At 46.3% G+C, this 22885-nt stretch overlaps 1 protein-coding gene across 7 annotated transcripts in view; it reads right to left on the bottom strand.

Moving 5' to 3' along the window:
* The window catches only part of HIVEP1 (HIVEP zinc finger 1), a 578844-nt gene that overhangs the window by 415537 nt on the left and 140422 nt on the right, over nt 1–22885 (bottom strand). The gene's annotated exons all lie outside the window — the stretch shown is intronic.

The raw sequence follows: 22885 nt of genomic DNA, 5'->3' as shown, positions 1-22885 counted from the left end.
ACAGTCTCAATGCAGCAATAGTGGGTGAAGCAGATCCTTCACTTGTGAAGGGAGGAAGGGCGCGGCACAGGCAGCAGCATGTGTGGTCTGAATGTCACAGGCTCAGCAAATAATCTGTTCGGCTGTTCAAATGCCCCCTCTCTCCAGCGATCACACCCGCCGGCAGCTATTCTAATGTTGCTGCCCCGGGGGTAGCGAGCTGAAATAAACGTAAAGAGACCTGTTTGGGCGCCCAAACGGGTCTTTTCACGCTCACACCCATTACTTTAGTCGGGTTTAGGTGCTTTGCGCGCAGTGGAAGTAATCACCATGATTCTTGGCGCGTTTCTCCATTGTGGTGGTACAACAGTTTCATCAGAAGGTAGTACTTTCTTAATAACTGGACTGTTGGGGAGCCTTGGAGGACTGCATTTGGGAACAACTGCCTTAACTTGCTAGTTTTACCCCTGAAATCCACTTTATTTTAAGTTTTTGTAAACAAACATTTTTATCTAACCTGTTATCGTTTACCTTTGTACCATTCCTGGTAGTTCACTGGTCTTAAATTTATTTCTTTTTTTTTTTTTAATAAAACCGGAAAAATGGAGGGGTCCTAACATTTTTGACAGGTAGTGTGTATATAAAAAAAAAATGAAAAAAAAATAAGATTTTAATACCTGCCGGTAAATCCTTTTCTCTTAGTCCGTAGAGGATGCTGGGGATGCTTTAAGAACCATGGAGTATAGACGGGATCCGCAGGAGACATGGGCACTTTAAGACTTTAAAAGGGGTGTGAACTGACTCCTCCCTCTATGCCCCTCCTCAAGACTCCAGTTATAGGAACTGTGCCCAGGGAGACGGACATTTCAAGGAAAGAATTTATTGTTAAACCACGGTGAGCATTTTACCAGCTCACACCTCCAGTATGCCGCAGAACGTGGCATTCAATAGAACACCAGCCGACGGCATGAAGAATATGCAGCAATACTCTGACATAAAACATAACACAATCTATGTGTGTAAACACTGCCAGTAACAGCATAACGCATGTTATGGCCTGAATAACGTCAGCAACAGGCCGACTTAACCACAACACACCATGGAGGTAATTCTGAGTTGATCGCAGCAGGAACTTTGTTAGCAGTTGGGCAAAACCATGTGCACTGCAGGGGAGGCAGATATAACATGTGCAGAAAGAGTTAGATTTGGGTGGGTTATTTTGTTTCTGTGCAGGGTAAATACTGGCTGCTTTATTTTTACACTGCAAATTAGATTGCAGATTGAACACACCACACCCAAATCTAACTCTCTCTGCACATGTTACATCTGCCACCCCTGCAGTGTACATGGTTTTGCCCAACTGCTAAAAAAAAACCTACTGCGATGAACTTGGAATTACCCCCCATGTGTGTAAACATACCCAATGACTGCAGATAATGTACGCACTGGGACGGGCGTCCAGCATCCTCTACGGACTAAGAGAAAAGGATTTACCGGTAGGTATTAAAATCCTATTTTCTCATATGTCCTAGAGGATGCAGGGGATGCTTCAAGAACCATGGGGTTTATACCAAAGCTCTAGAACGGGCGGGAGAGTGCGGATGACTCTGCAGCACCGATTGACCCAACAAGAGGTCCTCAACAGCCAGGGTATCAAACTTGTAAAACTTCGCAAAGGTGTTTGAACCCGACCAAGCAGCTACTCGGCAGAGTTGTAATGCTGAGATCCCCCAGGCAGCCGCCCAGGATGAGCCCACCTTTCTGGTAGAATGGGCCTTCACCGATTTTGGCAACGGCAAACCTGCCGTAGAACGAGCCTACTGAATCGTATTACAGATCCAACGTGCAATAGTCTGCTCGGAAGCAGGAGCCCCAATCTTGTTGGGAGCCCACAGGACAAACAGAGCCTCTGTTTTCCTAATCTGAGCCGTTATGGCGACATAGATTTTCAAAGCTCTGACCACATCGAGAGACTTCGATTCCGCCCAGGCACCACAACATTGGCACCACAACAGGCTGGTTTACGTGAAACGATGAAACCACTTTTGGCAGAAATTGCTGACGAGTTCTCAACCCCGCTCTATCTGCATGGAAGATTAAATAGGGGCTTTTGTGAGACAAAACCGCCAATTCAGACACCCGCCTTGCGGATGCCAAGGCCAACAGCATGACCACTTTTCAAGTAAGTAATTTCAACTCAACCTTACGTAAAGGTTCGAACCAATGAGAATTGCAGGAACTGCAACATCACATTAAGATCCCATGGTGCCACGGGGGGAACAAAGGGAGGTTGTATGTGCTGTACGCCCTTCACGAAGGTCTGAACTTCTGGAAGGGAGGCCTATTCTTTCTGAAAGAAAATAGATAAGGCCGAAATTTGTACTTTAATGGAGCCTAACTTTAGGCCCACATCCACACCTACTTGCAAAAAATGGAGCAAACGCCCCAGCTGAAATTCTTCCGTAGGAGCCTTCTTGGATTCACACCAAGACACATACTTCCTCCAAAGACGGTGGTAAAGTTTCGCCGTTACTTCTTTCCTAGCCTGAAGCAGTGTGGGAATGACTTCACTGGGAATACCCTTTCGGGCTAGGATATGGCGTTCAACCGCCATGACGTCAAACGCAGCCGCGGTAAGTCTTGATACACGCACGGTCCTTGCTGTAACAGGTCCTCTCATAGAGGAAGAGGCCAGGGATCTTCTATGAGTAATTCTTGAAGATCTGGATACCAAGCCCTCCTTGGCTAGACCGGAACAATGAGTATCGCCTGAACCTTTGTTATTCTTATGACCTTTATCACCTTCGGAAAGAGTGGAAGTGGAGGGAACACATAGACCGACTGAAACACCCACGGTGTCACAAGGGCGACTACCGCTATTGCTTGAGGGTCCCTCGACCTGGAATAATATCCCTGAGGGTTCTTGTTGAGGCGAGACGCCATCATGTCTATTTGAGGAATTCCACAAAGACTTGTCACTTCTGTGAAAACCTCTTGATGAAGACCCCACTCTCCTGGATGGAGATCGTGTCTGCTGAGGAAGTCTGTTTCTCAGTTGTCTACACCCGGAATGAAGACCGCTAACCGAACGTTTACATGCCTTTCCGCCCAGTGGAAAACCTTTGTGGCTTCTGACATTGCCGCTTTGCTCTTCGTTCCGCCCTAGCAGATTACTTATGCCACTGCTGTTAAGTTGTCCGACTGAATTAAGACGGGCAGATCGCGAAGAAGATGTTCCGTTGTAAATAGCTCTTAATTCCAGAATGCTTATTGCAGACAAGCTTCCCGGCTTGACCTTTTTCCCTGGAAATTCTTCCCCTGGAAAGTCTGCTCCCCAGCCTTGGAGACTTGTATCCATGGACACCAGGATCTAATCCTGGATCACAAACCTTCGTCCCTCTAGTAGGTGAGAACTGTGAAGCCACCACAGGAGAGATATCCTGGTCCTGATAAAATAAGATTTTACTCACCGGTAAATCTATTTCTCGTAGTCCGTAGTGGATGCTGGGGACTCCGTAAGGACCATGGGGAATAGACGGGCTCCGCAGGAGACTGGGCACTCTCAAGAAAGATTTAGTACTACCTGGTGTGCACTGGCTCCTCCCTCTATGCCCCTCCTCCAGACCTCAGTTAAGGAAACTGTGCCCGGAAGAGCTGACATTACAAGGAAAGGATTTTGGAATCCAGGGTAAGACTCATACCAGCCACACCAATCATACCGTATAACTCGTGATAAACTTACCCAGTTAACAGTATGAACAACAAACAAGCATCACTCAACTGATGCCACATAACATAACCCTTTAGTAAGCAATAACTATATACACGTATTGCAGAAAGTCCGCACTTGGGACGGGCGCCCAGCATCCACTACGGACTACGAGAAATAGATTTACCGGTGAGTAAAATCTTATTTTCTCTAACGTCCTAGTGGATGCTGGGGACTCCGTAAGGACCATGGGGATTATACCAAAGCTCCCAAACGGGCGGGAGAGTGCGGATGACTCTGCAGCACCGAATGGGCAAACTCAAGGTCCTCCTCAGCCAGGGTATCAAACTTGTAGAACTTTGCAAATGTGTTTGAACCCAACCAAGTAGCAGCTCGACAAAGCTGTAATGCCAAGACCCCTCGGGCAGCCGCCCAAGAAGAGCCCACCTTTCTCGTGGAATGGGCTTTCACTGACTTTGGATGTGGCAACCCAGCCGCAGAATGAGCCTGCTGAATCGTGCCACAGATCCAGCGAGCAATAGTTTGCTTTGAAGCAGGAGCACCCAGCTTTTTGGATGCATACAGGACAAACAGCGAGTCAGTCTTCCTGACTCCAGCCGCTCTGGTCACATAAATCTTCAAAGCCCGGACTATGTCAAGCCACTTGGAATGCTCCAAGTCACCAGTAGCCGCAGGCACCACAATAGGTTGGTTCAAATGAAAGGATGACACCACTTTTGGCAGAAATTGCGGACGAGTCCGCAATTCTGCCCTATCCATATGGAAAACCAGATAGGGGCTTTTACATGACAAAGCCGCCAATTCTGACACACGCCTAGCCGAAGCTAAGGCCAACAGCATGACCACTTTCCACGTGAGATACTTTAGCTCCACGGTCTTAAGTGGCTCACACCAGTGGGATTTCAGGAAACTCAACACCACGTTAAGATCCCAAGGTGCCACTGGTGGCACAAAAGGGGGCTGAATATGCAGCACTCCCTTAACAAACGTCTGAACCTCAGGCAGTGAAGCCAGTTCTTTTTGGAAGAAAATGGATAGGGCCGAAATCTGGACCTTTATGGACCCTAATTTCAGGCCCATAGTCACTCCTGACTGTAGGAAGTGCAGGAATCGACCCAGCTGGAATTCCGCTGTAGGGGCCTTCCTGGCCTCACACCAAGCAACATATTTCCGCCATATACGGTGATAATGCTTTGCTGTCACATCCTTCCTAGCCTTTATCAGCGTAGGAATAACTTCATCCGGAATGCCTTTTTCCGCTAGGATACGGCGTTCAACCGCCATGCCGTCAAACGCAGCCGCGGTAAGTCTTGGAACAGACAGGGCCCTTGTTGTAACAGGTCCTGTCTGAGAGGCAGAGGCCACGGGTCCTCTGTGAGCATTTCTTGCAATTCCGGGTACCAAGTCCTTCTTGGCCAATCCGGAACAATGAGTATTGTTCTCACTCCTCTTTTTCTTACAATTCTCAGCACCTTTGGTATGAGAGGAAGAGGAGGAAACACATAGACCGACTGGAACACCCACGGTGTTACTAGTGCGTCCACAGCTATCGCCTGAGGGTCCCTTGACCTGGCGCAATATCTTATTAGCTTTTTGTTGAGACGGGACGCCATCTTGTCCACCTGTGGCAGTTCCCATCGATTTGCAATCTGCGTGAAGACTTCTTGATGAAGTCCCCACTCTCCCGGATGGAGGTCGTGCCTGCTGAGGAAGTCTGCTTCCCAGTTGTCCACTCCCGGAATGAACACTGCTGACAGTGCTAGTACGTGATTCTCCCGCCCAACGAAGAATCCTGGTGGCTTCTGCCATTTTCACCTTGCTTCTTGTGCCGCCCTGGCGGTTTACATGGGCCACTGCAGTGATGTTGTCTGACTGAATCAGCACTGGTTGGTTTCGAAGCAGAGGCTCCGCTTGACTCAGGGCGTTGTATACGGCCCTTAGTTCCAGGATATTGATGTGCAGACAAGTCTCCTGACTTGACCACAGCCCCTGGAAGTTTCTGCCTTGAGTGACTGCCCCCCATCCTCGGAGGCTTGCATCCGTGGTCACCAGGACACAGTCCTGTATGCCGAACCTGCGGCCCTCGAGGAGGTGAGCACTTTGCAGCCACCACAGAAGAGACACCCTGGCCCTGGGGGACAGGGTGATCAGCCGATGCATCTGAAGATGCGATCCGGACCAATTGTCCAACAGATCTCACTGAAAGATCCTCGCATGAAACCTGCCGAAGGGAATGGCTTCGTATGACGCCACCATCTTTCCCAGGACACGCGTGCAGTGATGCACCGATACCTGTTTTGGTTTTAGGAGGCCTCTGACCAGAGTCACGAGCTCCTGAGCCTTCTCCTCCGGGAGAAACACCCTTTTCTGGTTTGTGTCCAGAATCATGCCCAGGAAGGGCAGACGCGTCGTAGGAATCAGCTGCGACTTTGGAATATTCAGAATCCAGCCGTGCTGTTGCAACACTTCCTGAGAGTGTGCTACGCTGATCAGCAACTGCTCTCTGGACCTCGCCTTTATGAGGAGATCGTCCAAGTATGGGATAATTGTGACTCCTTGCTTTCTCAGGAGCACCATCATTTCCGCCATTACCTTGGTAAATATTCTCGGTGCCGTGGAGAGCCCAACGGCAATGTCTGGAATTGGTAATGACAGTCCTGTACCACAAACCTGAGGTACTCCTGATGAGGTGGATAAATGGGGACATGCAAGTACGCATCCTTGATGTCCAGAGACACCATAAAATCCCCCTCTTCCAGGCTTGCAATGACCGCTCTGAGCGATTCCATTTTGAACTTGAATCTTTTCAGATAAATGTTCAGGGATTTTAAATTCAATATGGGTCTGACCGAACCGTCCGGTTTCGGTACCACAAACATTGTGGAATAGTATCCTCTTCCTTGTTGAAGGAGGGGAACCTTTACCACCACCTGCTGGAGATATAACTTGTGAATTGCCGCTAACACTACTTCCCTTTCTATGGGGGAAGCTGGCAGGGCCGATTTGAGGTAACGGTGAGGGGGCATCACTTCGAATTCCAGCTTGTATCCCTGAGACACAATCTGTATAGCCCAGGGATCCACCCGTGAGCGAACCCACTGGTGGCTGAAATTTCGGAGATGCGCCCCCACCGCTCCTGGCTCCTGTGGAGCCCCGGCGTCATGCGGTGGATTTAGTGGAAGCCAGGGAGGACTTCTGTTCCTGGGAACTAGCTGTGTTGTGCAGCTTCTTTTCTCTACCCCTGCCTCTGGCCAGAAAGGACGCACCTCTGACCTTCTTGCTTCTCTGTGATCGAAAGGACTGCATTTGGTAATACGGTGCTTTCTTAGGCTGTGAGGGAATATATGGCAAAAAGTTCGACTTCCCAGCCGTAGCTGTGGAAACTAGGTCCGAGAGACCGTCCCCAAACAATTCCTCACCCTTGTAAGGTAACACCTCCATGTGCTTTTTGGAGTCGGCAACACCTGTCCATTGCCGAGTCCACAGGACCCTTCTAGCAGAAATTGACATTGCATTTATTCTAGAGCCCAGTAGACAAATGTCCCTCTGGGCATCCCTCATATATAGGACAGCGTCTTTTATATGCCCCAGGGTCAGTAAAATAGTATCTTTGTCTAAGATATCCATTTCCTCAGACAGATTATCTGTCCATGCTGCTACAGCACCACACATCCAGGCCGACGCAATAGCCGGCCTCAGTATAGTACCTGAGTGTGCATAAACAGATTTCAGGATACTTTCCTGCTTCCTATCTGCAGGATCCTTTAGGGCGGCCGTATCCTGTGACGGCAGGGCCACCTTTTTAGATAAGCGTGTCAGAGCTTTATCTACCCTAGGGGAGGATTCCCAGCGCATCCTGTCCGTTGGCGGGAAAGGGTACGCCATAAGTAACCTTTTGGAAATCAGCACTTTCTTATCGGGGGAATCCCATGCTTTTTCACATAATTCATTTAACTCATGTGAAGGGGGAAAAGTCACCTCTTGCTTTTTCTCCCCATACATATATACCCTTTTGTCAGGGACAGGGTTTTCCTCCGGTATGTGCAATACATCCTTCATTGCTAAAATCATGTATTGGATGGCTTTAGTCATTTTAGGCTGCAACTTTGCCTCATCGTCATCGACACTGGAGTCAAAATCCGTGTCGACATCTGTGTCAACCAACTGGGATAGTGGGCGCTTTTGAGACCCTGACGGCCTCTGAGCTGCAGAATCAGACACGGGTTGAGACCCTGACTGATTATCCAACCTTTTATGAAAGGAGCTTACATTATCATTTAACACCTTCCACATATCCATCCAATCAGGTGTCGGCGGCGACACCACAGTCACTTGCACTTGTTCAGCCTCCACGTAACCGTCCTCGTCAAACATGTCGACACAAACGTACCGACACACCGCTCACACACAGGGAATGCTCTAATTGAGGACAGGACCCCACAAGGCCTTTTGGGGAGACAGAGAGAGAGTATGCCAGCACACACCCCAGCGCTATATAACCCAGGGATTACACAGTAACTTAGTGTTTACCCAGTAGCTGCTGTTTATGATAATTTTGCGCCTAAATTTATGTGCCCCCCCCCCTCTCTTTTTACCCTTTTTCTACCTTGATACTGCAGGGGAGAGCCTGGGGAGCTTCCTCTCAGCGGAGCTGTGAAGAGAAAATGGCGCTGGTTAGTGCTGAGGAAGAAGGCCCCGCCCCCTCAGCGGCGGGCTTCAGTCCCGGGTCTGTGTAATAAAATGGCGGGGGCTCGTACATATATACAGTGCCCAGCTGCATATATGTGTCTTTTTGCCAAGAGGTATCCTAATTGCTGCCCAGGGTGCCCCCCCCTGCGCCCTACAGTGACCGGAGTGTGTGGGTAGTGTGGGCGCAATGGCGCACAGCTGCAGTGCTGTGCGCTACCTCATGTGAAGACAGGAGTCTTCTGCTGCCGATTTCGATGTCTTCTTGCTTCTGCCGGCTTCTGACTTCTGGCTCTGCGAGGGGGACGGCGGTGCGGCTCCGGGAACGGACGACAAGGTCAGGTCCTGTGTTCGATCCCTCTGGAGCTAATGGTGTCCAGTAGCCTAAGAAGCGCAACCTAGCCGCAGTTAGTAGATTTGCTTCTCTCCACTCAGTCCCACGTAGCAGAGAGTCTGTTGCCAGCAGAAGCTCTCTGAAAATAAAAAACCTAACTAAAATACTTTCTTATTAGCAAGCTCAGGAGAGCTCACTAAAAGCACCCAGCTCTGGCCGGGCACAGATTCTAACTGAGGTCTGGAGGAGGGGCATAGAGGGAGGAGAGCCAGTGCACACCAGGTAGCACTAAATCTTTCTTTAGAGTGCCCAGTCTCCTGCGGAGCCCGTCTATTCCCCATGATCCTTACGGAGTCCCCAGCATCCACTAGGACGTTAGAGAAATAGGATTATTTTCCGGTGCATGTGCAGGTGAAACCCGGACCACATGTCCAACTGGTCCCGCTAAAACCACTCTGGAATTTAACCTGCTCACCGAATGGCCTCGTAGGCCGCAACCATCTTCTTCATCAACGGAACGTATTGATGGGTTTACACTGTTGCAAATCTGATCCGACTCTGGATCCTCAGATCTCTTTCCACCGGAAAAAAACAAACTCTCAACAGTTCTGTATCTAACCTTATTCCCAACTCCGACATCCGCGTCGTTGGGATCAGCAGTGATTCTGGCAAGTTCGGGAGCCAACCACTGTGTTGAAGAACTGTCAGAGAGAAACAACGACTTGCACCACTTGTTTCTTGACATCGCCGTAGCCAGGAGTGTCCAAGTACAGAATAATAATGGCTTTTACTATCGAAGGAAAACCATCATACTGCCATCACTCTGGTGAACTGGCAATGACAATCCTGAATAGCAAACCCAGGCAAGCCTAACGCGGAAGAAACCGCACTTAAAAACTCTTTCTCCTTTAACAGATTGGAGATCCCTGCCCTGAGAGATTCCATCTTGTAGTTCAACTTCTTAAGTAGAAATTTTTGGAATTGTTCTGACCGAGCTGTCCGGGCTCAGAAGCACGAAAAAGCTTGAATAACAGCTTTTTTTTTTTTTTTTGTGACAGGGACAGCAGGCTAATGTCCTGATCCTGACCCAACTCTTGTACGGCGTCGCATACTACCGCCCCGTCCAGAGGAGAATCGGTAAGATCTATTTAAAAAATCAGTGAGGGGAATTATCTGGACACTCCAGTATGTCCCCCTTGGGACTCTATTCTTAACTCACTGGTCCATGTCCATTCCAGGACTGACTGAAGAATATTAGACGTGGTCCCACCGGTGTGGGCTCCCGCAAGATAGACCCAGCGACATGCGGTGGATGTGGTAGAAACAGAGGATGATTTCCGCTTCTGCGAACTTGAAAAGGCTGCTGACCTTTTACCTTTTCACCTTCCTCTACCTGCAAAGAAGGGGAAAAACCATATCCATCCGGTCGAAATGACTGCATCCTACAAAAATGCGTCACCAACCGTTGTGAGGGAACATAGCTCAAGAAGGTAGACTTACCAGTGGCATCTGCCGAGATCAACATAACAAAGCCATCCCCAAACCAGGTTTCACCTTCATAGGGAAGATACTCCAGTACTTCTCGGAGTCACCCTCAGCATTCCATTGGTGAATCCACAACGCCCTCCTAGCCGAGACCGCCATGGAATTGGCCCGCGAACCCAAGAGTCCCATACCTCTTGTAGTCGCATGGCATCATGCTGCAATGTATTAGATATGACCCAACTTAAGGAGTATCCCATCTCTCCCCAGGGTAATTATATCAGATGACAAAGTAACCGACCATTTCTGAATACAAGCACTCCCCCATGCGCATGTAATGCAAATATAATCAAAGCATATGATTAAAATATCACTTAGCTTCCTGTATACGATCCTTTGTGACAGGGCCCCGTGCAGACCAGGGGTTAACTCTCACTTTATTCTATCCACGGCGGGAAAATAATAAACCCTCGGACTCCTCGTGAGGATTCGAAACCATCTTGTCACGGCTGACCTAGACTTTTTCAACAGAGCGACCAGCACATGAGAAGGAATAACTTCATTATAAATTTTAATATGAATATACACATTTAAATACACATACACACACACACACACACACACATCTATATATATATTTCATATATGTATATATTTTTGTCAGGAACAGCAGGGTTCCTAGTGACGTTAATACGTTCTTAATGTGTATGAAACATGTACTGAATGACGATGTTGAGGATCTAATCAGGAAACATCATGGTCGACATAAGAAATAGTATTCGTGTCGATATCAGGGAGTAGTAACTGGGCAAAATAAATTTTTTGCGACCCAGAGGGGTCTGAGGGAAATATATTATTAATATTACGCCCTCCACAAAATTACTACGTCTGTGTTCGAACCACAGATCTATGCAAACGTACCATACATATATATACATATATACACATACAGGTATAGCTTTCTGAAATGCATCACATTATCATGTAAATTTTTTAACCCAGTCAGATTAGTTGGTGCCGACAGGGTCACCCACCCACGTGTGTGTCTCCCATATAGTTTTCTCATTGGAAAAGCATACATCTACTGACATTATTTACATGAACCAAGTACCCTCAGGAGTCGGCAGTGCCGACAAGAGACATTCCTATAGCCGTTTGTGGCAGAGCCCTCAGCCTCAGACATGCCGACTGTAAGGAATAGACCCAGTACTTTCTGTCAGGGAAACATAGCAGAAGTTTACCAGCTCTATTTACACCATACTCATTATACATTGTGCTTTATTTCTAACATATATTGCACTAAACAACTGTGCCCCCTTCCCCCCCGTTTTTCACTGTGATCTGCTCAGCAGTGCTGTTTGGCAGGGCCAGCGTTTTTGAGGAGAAAATGGCGCTGGATAGAGCTGTGAGGGCTAAGCCACGCCCCCTTAATGGCGCGCTTCAGCCCCGCTATTTTCTAGATATTTATACTGGCGGGGGTCTGTATTAAGTGCCCAGGTACTTAATATCTCTCTTGCCAGTCTCTGTCTGAGGTATACATGCTGCCCAGGGCGCCCTCCTGCGCCCTGCACCCGTGTAGTGCCGCTAGTGTGTGGGAGCAATGGCGCGCTGCGCAGCACCTCAGAGCCACAAAGTCTTCTGCCGTCACTGAAGTCTTCTGTTCTTCATTTACTCACCCGGCTTCTTTCTTCTGGCTCTGCAAGGGGGGTGACGGCGCGGCTCCGGGAAGGAGCAGCTAGGCGCACCAAGTGATCGGACCCTCTGGAACTAATGGTGTCCAGTAGCCTAAGAAGCAGAGCCGTTGAACTCAGAGAAGTAGGTCTGCTTCTCTCCCCTCAGTCCCACGATGCAGGGAGACTGTTGTCAGCTGTGCTCCCTGAAAGTAATAAACCTAACAAAGTCTTTTCCAATTAACTAAGTAGAGCTCCTCAGTGTGTGACCAGTCTCTCTGGGCACAGAATCTAACTGGAGTCTGGAGGAGGGGCATAGATGGAGGAGCCAGTTCACACCCCTTTTAAAGTCTTAAAGTGCCCATGGCACCAGCGGATCCCGTCTATACCCCATGGTTCTTGAAGCATCACCAGCATCCTCTAGGACGTATGAGAAATATCATTAACAAAAGTAATCGCCGTTAAGGATCAGTAACGCCATTAAGGATCATTAACAAAAGTAATCATTAAGGATTACTAACAAAAGTAATCGCCGTTAAGGATCACAACGATTACCGTATATACTCGAGTATAAGCCGACTTTTTCAGCACATTTTTCTGTGCTGAAAAAGCCCCCCTCGGCTTATACTCGAGTCAATGGCTGCAGCAGACGCCGTGGGCTGTGTGGGCGTCCGCTGCAGCCGGCTCCAGGACAGACACTAGAGGTCATTATTGACCTCTAGTGTCTGTGCGCGTTGCTATGGGAGAGACGTCATGACGTCTCTCCCATAGAGATGATCGGGTGCCGGGGAGCGGGCGGCCGGACAGAGCGGCGGCCGGACGGAGCGTGCGGCCGGATGGAGCGAGCGGACGGACGGAGCGGAGCAGCGCAGCAGCAGAAGAAGCGGTCGGGAAGCAGGAGCGGGGCAGTGGTAAGTATTGTTTTTGTGTGTGTTTGTGTGTTTGTAAGCGGCGACGGGGGCACTGCAACAGGGGGCAAAGAAAGAAGGGGGCACTGCAACAGGGGGCAAAGAAAGAAGGGGGCACTGCAACAGGGGGCAAAGAAAGAAGGGGGCACTGCAACAGGGGGCAAAGAAAGAAGGGGGCACTGCAACAGGGGGCAAAGAAAGAAGGAGGCACAACTACTGGGGGCAATGAAAGGGGGCACAACTACTGGGGGCAATGAAAGGGGGCACAACTACTGGGGGCAAAGAAAGAGAGTGCATAACTACTGGGGGCAATGAAAGAGGGGCACAACTACTGGGGGCAAAGAAGGGGCATAACTACTGGGGGCAAAGCAACGGCAGCATGTTTTTATCTGGCACTGTGGGGGGATATCTGTTACTGGGGGTATATGTGGCACTGGGGGCACAACCCTAGCAACAAGCATTACCCCCTGGCAACAAGCATAACACCTACCGCATGAAACCCCTGGCAACGAGCATGACACCCTGAGCATGAAAACCCCTGGCACCGTACATTTCCCACCCTAGGCTTATACTCGAGTCAGTCATTTTTCCCAGTTTTTTGTGGTAAAATTAGGTATCTCGGCTTATATTCGGGTCGACTTATACTCGAGTATATACGGTACTTCCACTGCCCAAACAGTTCTTTTCACACTCGCGCCCATTACTTTAGTCAGGTTTAGGTGCTTTGCGCGCAGTGGAAGTAATCGCGCGATCCTTAATGCGTTTCTCCATTGTATTGGTGTAACAGTTTCACCAGAAGGTAGTACCTTCTGAATAACTGGATTGTTGGAGTGCCTTGAGGACTGCATTTGGGAACCACTGCCTTAACTTGCTAATTTTTACCCCTGAAATTCACTTTATATTGACATTTTTGTAAACTTAAACATTTTTTTGTTTAACCTGTAACAGTTTAACTATGTACCAATCCTGGTTGTTCGCTGGTCCCAAATTTGTTTTTTGTTTTTTTTATAAAACTGGAAAGATGAAGAGGTCCTAAAACATTTGTCAGGCATTATGTGTATATAAAATCTCTCTCTCTCTCTCTTATATATATATATATATATATATATATATTATATTGTATTATATTATATTATATTCCAACAATTAAACATACTGTAGTGCATATTTTTAATTATAAAAAAAACATCAAGTCAAATTTAATACCCCCATCCTCTCCCACCCCCATATTTGGCTTTTTTATAGTAACATAATGGAGTTGATTACTTTTTAGTTACAGCCATTAGATAGGGATAAGGAAAAATGTTTTCATACATTCTTCCCATTACAATTAAATTAGAGCAATTGTAGAACATGACTATGAAATGTATTGTTCCAATATTTTCAAGTATAGGAACACAGAGTTAAAGAGACAGGAACAGTCTGACATTTCTGCACTGTGCAAACAACGTTCACATTTGATCACTCGGCCATGAGCATAAAGAAACTGTTTGTAGCCCTAACGCTGGAACCACTGCATCAGTTAAAGCTGTGGTCCAAAGGTGTGCCGATATCATATTCTAGTTCAAAGGTGTATGTTTTGGATAACATATACTCCTTCATTAGAATGATATTTATATAAGTCATATTACATTAAAGGGTAAATAGAAGACACCTGCTATATGTGTGGGTCTTATGCCAGTTGGGGGCTATTTTGCACTGGTTACAATTCCAGGCTGCACTTAGCAATACATGACTTGCCTACAACACAGTTTTCTACATATGGGGGTAAATTTACTAAGATTCGTGTTTTCCCGTTTGAGGTCAAAGTTCAATCACGAATGACATCGAAAGTGTAAATATGCAACTTTTTGAATTGATTACGACTAATTTACTAAGCTGCCGTCTTCTGCATTTTCGGGTTTTCCGATGTCGATGTCATTCGTTTTTTTAGGCAGTGTTTTACGTGAGTGACTTGTAAAACACTGCCGACTTTAATACAATGAATCTCGGCCGGATCTGAGAGATCCGTGCTGGGCTTCATTGTGCACTTTGTTTTAAAAAAAAATAAAGTTTAAATGTTAAAATAAAATTGCGTGGGGTCCCCCCTCCTAAGGCAAACCAGCCTCGGGCTCTTTGAGCCGATCCTGGTTGCAGAAATATGGGAAAAAAATGGACAGGGGTTCCCCCATATTTAAGCAACCAGCATCGGGCTCTGCGCCTGGTCCTGGTTCCAAAAATACGGGGGACAAAAAGCGTAGGGGTCCCCCGTATTTTTAAAACCAGCACCGGGCTCCACTAGCTGGACAGATAATGCCACAGCCGGGGGTCACTTTTATACCGTGCCCTGCGGCCGTGGCATCAAATATCCAACTAGTCACCCCTGGCCGGGGTACCCTGGGGGAGTGGGAACCCCTTCAATCAAGGGGTCCCCCCCCCCAGCCACCCAAGGGCCAGGGGTGAAGACCGAGGCTGTCCCCCCCATCCAATGGGCTGCGGATGGGGGGCTGATAGCCTTTGTTGATAGTTATGAATATTGTTTTTAGTAGCAGTACTACAAGTCCCAGCAAGCCTCCCCCGCAAGCTGGTACTTGGAGAACCACAAGTACCAGCATGCGGCGGAAAAACTTGGCCGCTGGTAGAACTACTGTTCTACCAGCTAGTACAAAGTATAGTCTAGTACAAAGTATATAATCTAGTACAAAGTATAGTCAAGTACCTGTAGAACTACTACTAAAAAAATACCCCAAAAATGACAAGACACACACACCTTGAAAGTAAAGTTTTAATACATCCATCCACACAAACATATACACATACTTACCTTATGTTCACACGCAGGTCGGTCCTCTTGTCCAGTAGAATCCATGGGGTACCTGTTGAAAAAATTATACTCACAAAATCCAGTGTAGATCGGTCCTCTTCAAATCCATTTGTAATCCACGTACTTGAGAAAATAAAAAAACGGAGTCCCGACTACGAACTGAAAGGGGCCCCATGTTTTCACATGGGACCCCTTTCCCCGAATGCCAGAAACCCACTCTGACTTCTGTCTAAGAGGGTTTCTTCAGCCAATCAGGGAGCGCCACGTTGTAGCACCCTCCTGATCGGCTGTGTGTTTCTGTACTGACTGACAGGCGGCACACGGCAGTGTTACAATGTAGCGCCTATGCGCTCCATTGTAACCAATGGTGGGAACTTTCTGCTCAGCGGTTGACCGAAAGTGACCTCACCGCTGAGCAGAAAGTTCCCACCATTGGTTACAATGGAGCGCATAGGCGCTACATTGTAACACTGCCGTGTGCCGCCTGTCAGTCAGTACAGGAGCACACAGCCGATCAGGAGGGTGCTACAACGTGGCGCTCCCTGATTGGCTGAAGAAACCCACTTAGACAGAAGTCAGAGTGGGTTTCTGGCATTCGGGGAAAGGGGTCCCATGTGAAAACATGGGGCCCCTTTCAGTTCGTGGTCGGGGCTCCGTTTTTTTATTTTCTCAAGTACGTGGATTACAAATGGATTTGAAGAGGACCGATCTACACTGGATTTTGTGAGTATAATTTTTTCAACAGGTACCCCATGGATTCTACTGGACAAGAGGACCGACCTGCGTGTGAACATAAGGTAAGTATGTGTATATGTTTGTGTGGATGGATGTATTAAAACTTTACTTTCAAGGTGTGTGTGTCTTGTCATTTTTGGGGTATTTTTTTAGTAGTAGTTCTACAGGTACCAGCGGCCAAGTTTTTCCGCCGCATGCTGGTACTTGTGGTTCTCCAAGTACCAGCTTGCGGGGGAGGCTTGCTGGGACTTGTAGTACTGCTACTAAAAACAATATTCATAACTATCAACAAAGGCTATCAGCCCCCCATCCGCAGCCCATTGGATGGGGGGGACAGCCTCGGGCTTCACCCCTGGCCCTTGGGTGGCTGGGGGGGGGGACCCCTTGATTGAAGGGGTTCCCACTCCCCCAGGGTACCCCGGCCAGGGGTGACTAGTTGGATATTTGATGCCACGGCCGCAGGGCACGGTATAAAAGTGACCCCCGGCTGTGGCATTATCTGTCCAGCTAGTGGAGCCCGGTGCTGGTTTTAAAAATACGGGGGACCCCTACGCTTTTTGTCCCCCGTATTTTTGGAACCAGGACCAGGCGCAGAGCCCGATGCTGGTTGCTTAAATATGGGGGAACCCCTGTCCATTTTTTCCCCATATTTCTGCAACCAGGATCGGCTCAAAGAGCCCGAGGCTGGTTTGCCTTAGGAGGGGGGACCCCACGCAATTTTTTTTCCGAAAATTTAGAACATTTCCCCCCCCTTCCCACTGAAAAACATGCACGGATCTCATGGATCCGTGCATGCCTATACAAACACGGGATAAAAAAGCAGGTCTGTTTTTTTTTAGCACTTTTTCACGATTTGTATTTTATCACGGCAGTGTTTGGCTATTGTCGGCAGTGTTTGTGTTTTGCACTTTTTAGTAAATTCCCGATTTCTAGCAAATTGCAGGCGTATTTGACCGATGGTGTATTGATTCGTGATTTTTTCCAAGGACTTCCAAATTATTACGAATGCCCTCATCACTGCCGTGATTATTGCTTAGTAAATTACCGAGATGACACTTTGATGAAAAAACGGCATCTCGGTCAAAATCGGGACCTTAGTAAATATACCCCATGGTCTTTAATTATTAGTGCCTGAAATCAGCTGAATGCCAGCAGTGAGGAACCATGACCCATGGATATTAAACAGTAAACTGTGATTGCTGTCGGAGTAGAAAGCATGGAACTTCTGTTTATTATCACTGGCACATATGGTGTTATGGTTTGCATTTGAGGAATATCAGAGAGGGGCAAAATGTAAAAAAAAAATGATGAAAATGAGTATATACTTTGTTCCCTGTATGAGATGCGTTTTTTCGGCATCCCCACCCTGATAGTAGCCAGTGAAACCTCACGGAAACTTATATTTAAATATTATACAGTGCAATTGGCATATCACAAAAAAGTGAAAATAAGTCTGGTCATGAGGCGCCGAAAATGTTCCAAGTAAAAATTGGTTACTGTCACAAGATGAAGGGGTTATGCTATGGAATTTAAAATAGCAACCAATTATGAAAAGTTGTTTTACAATATCTAAAAAGTAAAATTTTTAATAATTTGTGGTGTGTGTTTCACTATCAAAGTCCAAGTACCTTCCCTATAAGGAATATCATTGTAAGCAAGCACTGTGTACACACGGTGAGATAAATCTGTGAGATTTTGACTATATAGTCAAAATCTTATGAAAAGTTAGTGCATATCTCAAGGTGTTAGGCAGCTTGCGATACAGATTCCATCCTGATGCGCGCTCCCGTGGGGTCGGTATCGTAAGGCTAGATAGACTGTGCAGGCATGTCAATCTTGACTATCTAGTGTACAATCTAGTACAAAGTATAGTCAAAATTGGCACTTAGTCAAAATCGTACATAGACAAAATCTCAAGCACAGATAGTCAAAATCTGTACAATCTGTGCTATCTGGGCTCTGGGGGAGTTCAAGGGAAATCGCATAGTCAAAATCGAACATAGCAGGGATCTCACCGTGTGTACACACCCTAAGGTCTTACGGTACCGTGCGTCATCAGTACACCTAAGTTACTGAAACTTTTATATAGTCACCTTATAAAGCAATATGTATTTTGAATTCAAAGGGTGGTATTCAAACGATATATTACGCCCAATCTCCTTTCTAAAGTGAATCCCGTTATTTGGCATATTGCACCCATAGTAATCAGGTTTAGCTGCATAAATGGTTAGGGCGCCATGCTACCCCGGGGGTAGTGAGCTGAAATGATGGTACCATGCCCGCCAGCAGAAACAGAACGGGTGTGGAAGGGGGTGAAAAGAATTGAATACTGCCCAAAGATGTTGTATTACCACTGGGGCAGATGCATTTATTTAAAATAGGTAGGATTAGCAGTGCAATGTAAGTTGAAAAAAAAAAAAAAAATCCTCCTCCCCTTTTCCCAGGACATTAGAGTGGGGGATCAGAAGGATCAATATTAGCCCTTTATTGCAGCTTAAGATCACTTCTTTCCAAACTGACCCTACCTCCCCAGATGTCATTTAGGGCTGTTAAAGAAATTCTAGGGAGTGAGGAGAGTTTGAATTTTGGCAATAATGGAAATACAAGATTAAAAACCACTGCCCCAGTGTTATGCTAGGTACACACTATGCAATATAGCGTTCGTTATATCAATCAATGATATATTGTGAGTACATGAGCGGGTGTGTACACCGCTATCCGGTCTATACATCTACACTATAAAGGGTCTACAGTTAATAGGTCGACCACTAATGGTCGGCATGCATTAGGTCGACACATATTTATTTATTTATTTTCCCATGAAAAAAAAAAATGTGTCAACATTTTGGGATACAGTTATGTGACCGGCGGAATACCGACACCTGCTTCCCACACGCACAAAATTCCAACAGTCAGCATGCCGACTAGCAGGGACTATTCCGACTAGTGGGTGTCCAAGTCACCGAGCCCGCATCGTGGCAAGCTTCGCCGTGCTCGCCTCCCAGCCGGCATTCTCCTGCCGAGATCCACAGCGTACCCAACCTGACCTTTTTTATGTCCACCATTTCCATGTCAACCTTTTGACTCTGTCAACCATTTCTACTGTGTACCTATTTCATATCGACCTTTTGGCGCTGTCGACCTATTGATTGTAGACCTTTTTAGTGTATATCTAATGATCCACACCAGTGTACACCAGATATGTCTGTTAACGGTGTCCAGCCCTATAATCTCACTCAAACACTAAAGGTTCTTGTCACCTATGTGTAGTCTTAGCATGCTGAGGAAGGGAGAGGGAAGTAACCTCTGAAACAAGTGTTACTGCAACCATTCTTGGTCCGGAACCAATGGAAAAAAAATACGAGCTGCATGTCAGATGCAGTTAGCGCCAGCACTTGTTATTCCCTAGGCCATATAAGTTAAAATTTATTGAAAATAAGTAGTTCATTAAATATAATTACCATTAACATGATGGTAGATGAAGTGCTCTAAGGCCTGCTGAAACTGTGCAGCACATAACATGCTTAATTGCGTCACCGCAGCAGCAAATCATCGCTAGAAATGTAAATATACTAGAAATTATTTAAAAAATTCCCAACGTTTTGATCCTCACCTAAAGGGGGAAGAGCCAGGGGGGCATGATCATGCATGTGCATCATCACAGCTCCACAACCTGCTGCGACACATAGTGAGGGCTATAATGACTGGATAAAAATCCTCAAGTCCTTGCCACTCACAAGAGAGAAGCGGCACCCAGGAAGATGCGTTACCTACTTTCCGATCTTCCCAAAACTCAGGTGACTCTTGGAAATCCCAGGGAGTAGGCAATAATGTGATACAATACTAGCTTTTCACATAAATCTGCTGCATGAGAGGTACTGGGCAGTCATATTTGAGCGATTTCCATACTGTTCCCAGTGATGACAAAACAGAAATGTATTCTTGGAATTTCCACATGTAATTGGTTAGTTTATACATTGCTTCATATTGTTCTTAACAAATACCAGACACCTCCCATTCTTTTATGGTATATTTCCTTTTATTTTTATTTTATTTTTTAAATATAATACAGGTTGAGTATCCCTTATCCAATATCCCACATTTTTTGGTTCCCCTACTGAGATAATGACACATATATATGTATAATATATAATATATCTATACACTATATCTATATATACACATAATATAACATAAATATGTCATTACCTCAGTAGGGGACCACAACAGACAGCTAGAGACAGATCGAGACAACCAATCTGCCTCCTCAAACACATTAGGATTGACCCATTTGGGAGAAAGTATGCCCATCTGACTATGGGATACATTTACTAAGCAGTGATAAGAGCGGAGAAGTGAGCCAGTGGAGAAGTTGCCCATGGCAACCAATCAGCACTGAAGTAACATCTATAATTTGCATACTATAAAATTATACAGAGCTGCTGAACGGTTGATGGGGCAACTTCTCCAGTGGCTCACTTCTCCACCCCCTTTGCGGTATATTCAATAAGTGTCGGATCTATTCCGACATGCATTTGTCGGAATGGATCAGACAAGGGCTATTCAATGAACGGACAAATCCGACTGTCGGATTTGGGCCAACTGTCGGATTTGGCCATTCCCTGTCAACAGTGGGGGGAGATCTCTGAGCCGGGGGGTGGAGCTGCCAGCGGCCGGAGATGTCAGTGGCGGCGGGGTGAGATCTCTGCGGCGGGGTCGGAGCTGACAGCGGCCGCAGATGTCTGCTGCGGGGAGAGGGGGCTGCGCGGTCAGCGGCGGCAGGGGGGAGCTGGCAGCACCGGGATGTCTGCGGCGGTGGGGGATGCACTGTCAGCGGCAGGTGGGAAGTTGTCTGTGGCGGAGGGGTGCTGCCCGGAGTGAGGAGCCTGGCTGGGGGGACGCCCTGCTCAATCCGACTTTTTTTAAAGTCAGTTTGAGATTGTCGGAAAGGGGGCCAAAACCTGTCGGATTTGGCCCAGAGGGCAGCTTCTGACAGCTATTGAATAAGGCCCTTTGTCTGTAAAGTCATTTAGTTCATGTTAGAACTAACTGGTCACAAGGATCTGCATGTATGGGCCAAAATAGACCTTCAGTGCTAAACAATACCCATCTGACATCTTAGGTCTGACAGAAAATACAGTCCGATAACCACCGCTATTTCATGGTGATGTGTTTGAGAGTGTGAGTGATCATTGTTCGATTGTGTTTTTTATCCTGCAAGCATTCATCCTGGGCTTTGTTTCTTTTTCATTTTTGTTTTATTTGAACATCCACTTTTGTGTGTGGCCAGAATTGGACAGATTGTGTCATGCAGCCACCTCTGCAGAAGAATGAACATCTAACACCTACTAAAGGGTACTTTTTATTTCACAACAGAGAACTATATAACATGTAAATATATAATCAAACTGTCAAGTTCTGTCAAAATATGCCTCTTATACAAATAAACTAGTGGCTCTTCATAAAATGGTATTTTAGGCTTAGTAGCCCTTATAATTATCTATCAGCATGTTGAAAGACAATAAACCTGGTGTATCAGAAAGACAATCACGGCGTAGTCAGATGTGAGGTTTTTTTTGTTTGTTTTAGATTTTTAATGTACTGAAAAGTGTTCTATTCAAAATGTATTACTTTCTCAAGGTCAAAGCAGACACTTAGGTTCAAACTATACTCACTCACCATAGAAATAGAATTTCCAAACAGTCTATCTCTCAGAGCCTTATCTTATCCCAGACTATCTGGAATAGTTAGTGGTGTTTGAATGTGTATACAAGAATCTGGCCTTTGCAATCTACAAGGGGAAACAGTGAAAAGGGCTGTGAGAAAGGCAGAGCACCACTTGTTGGAATTAATGTGTTACAGAACAAACCTGGTACAAATGCGCACATAACAACTTGTCTTATAGTTGCATAAAGCTGCACTTACTCATTATATATAGATATACACACACATACTCACAGATAGATAGATAGATAGATAGATAGATAGATAGATAGATAGATAGATAGATAGATAGATAGATAGATAATGTCTATCTATATATATCTATAAATATCATTAGAAAAGGGTCTTAATCCGTGTAATACTGTACAAGAAGCAATTACAAGGCACATGAAATTGGCAGTTTTGTTGTATATCTACCTAATCAGAGACCAATATTAATGTGCCTGTTGGAGAAGGCCAATTTATGTACAATTATAAACGCAGAAATATATCTTATTGCAATCGGAATATAAATAAAGCAGCCACACTTCACATAGCTGAGCAATATACCATTTGACAGTCACTAGAACCTGAAATGATGTCAGCTGTTCTAGCTATTCACAAACAAATGATTGGCATGGACGCTGTACTTGAATTAAAACAATACCCCATCAAAATTAGTTATTCCATCCACTGTATATTGCTACAGTTATCAGGCTACAAGCCTGACCTGAGACGTGTGAACCTTATCCCTGTGTTGACCTGAATTTTTACACCTTTGCTTTTGGAGGAGGCCTGCACCACCGAACTTGAGGATATGCTGTAGGCCTTGCCAACAGTGAAGGGGTGATTATC

Source organism: Pseudophryne corroboree, chromosome 5, assembly GCF_028390025.1.
Source record: "Pseudophryne corroboree isolate aPseCor3 chromosome 5, aPseCor3.hap2, whole genome shotgun sequence".
In the NCBI taxonomy this organism is placed as follows: Eukaryota; Metazoa; Chordata; class Amphibia; order Anura; family Myobatrachidae; genus Pseudophryne; species Pseudophryne corroboree.
This window is presented reverse-complemented; position numbering and strand designations above follow the sequence as displayed.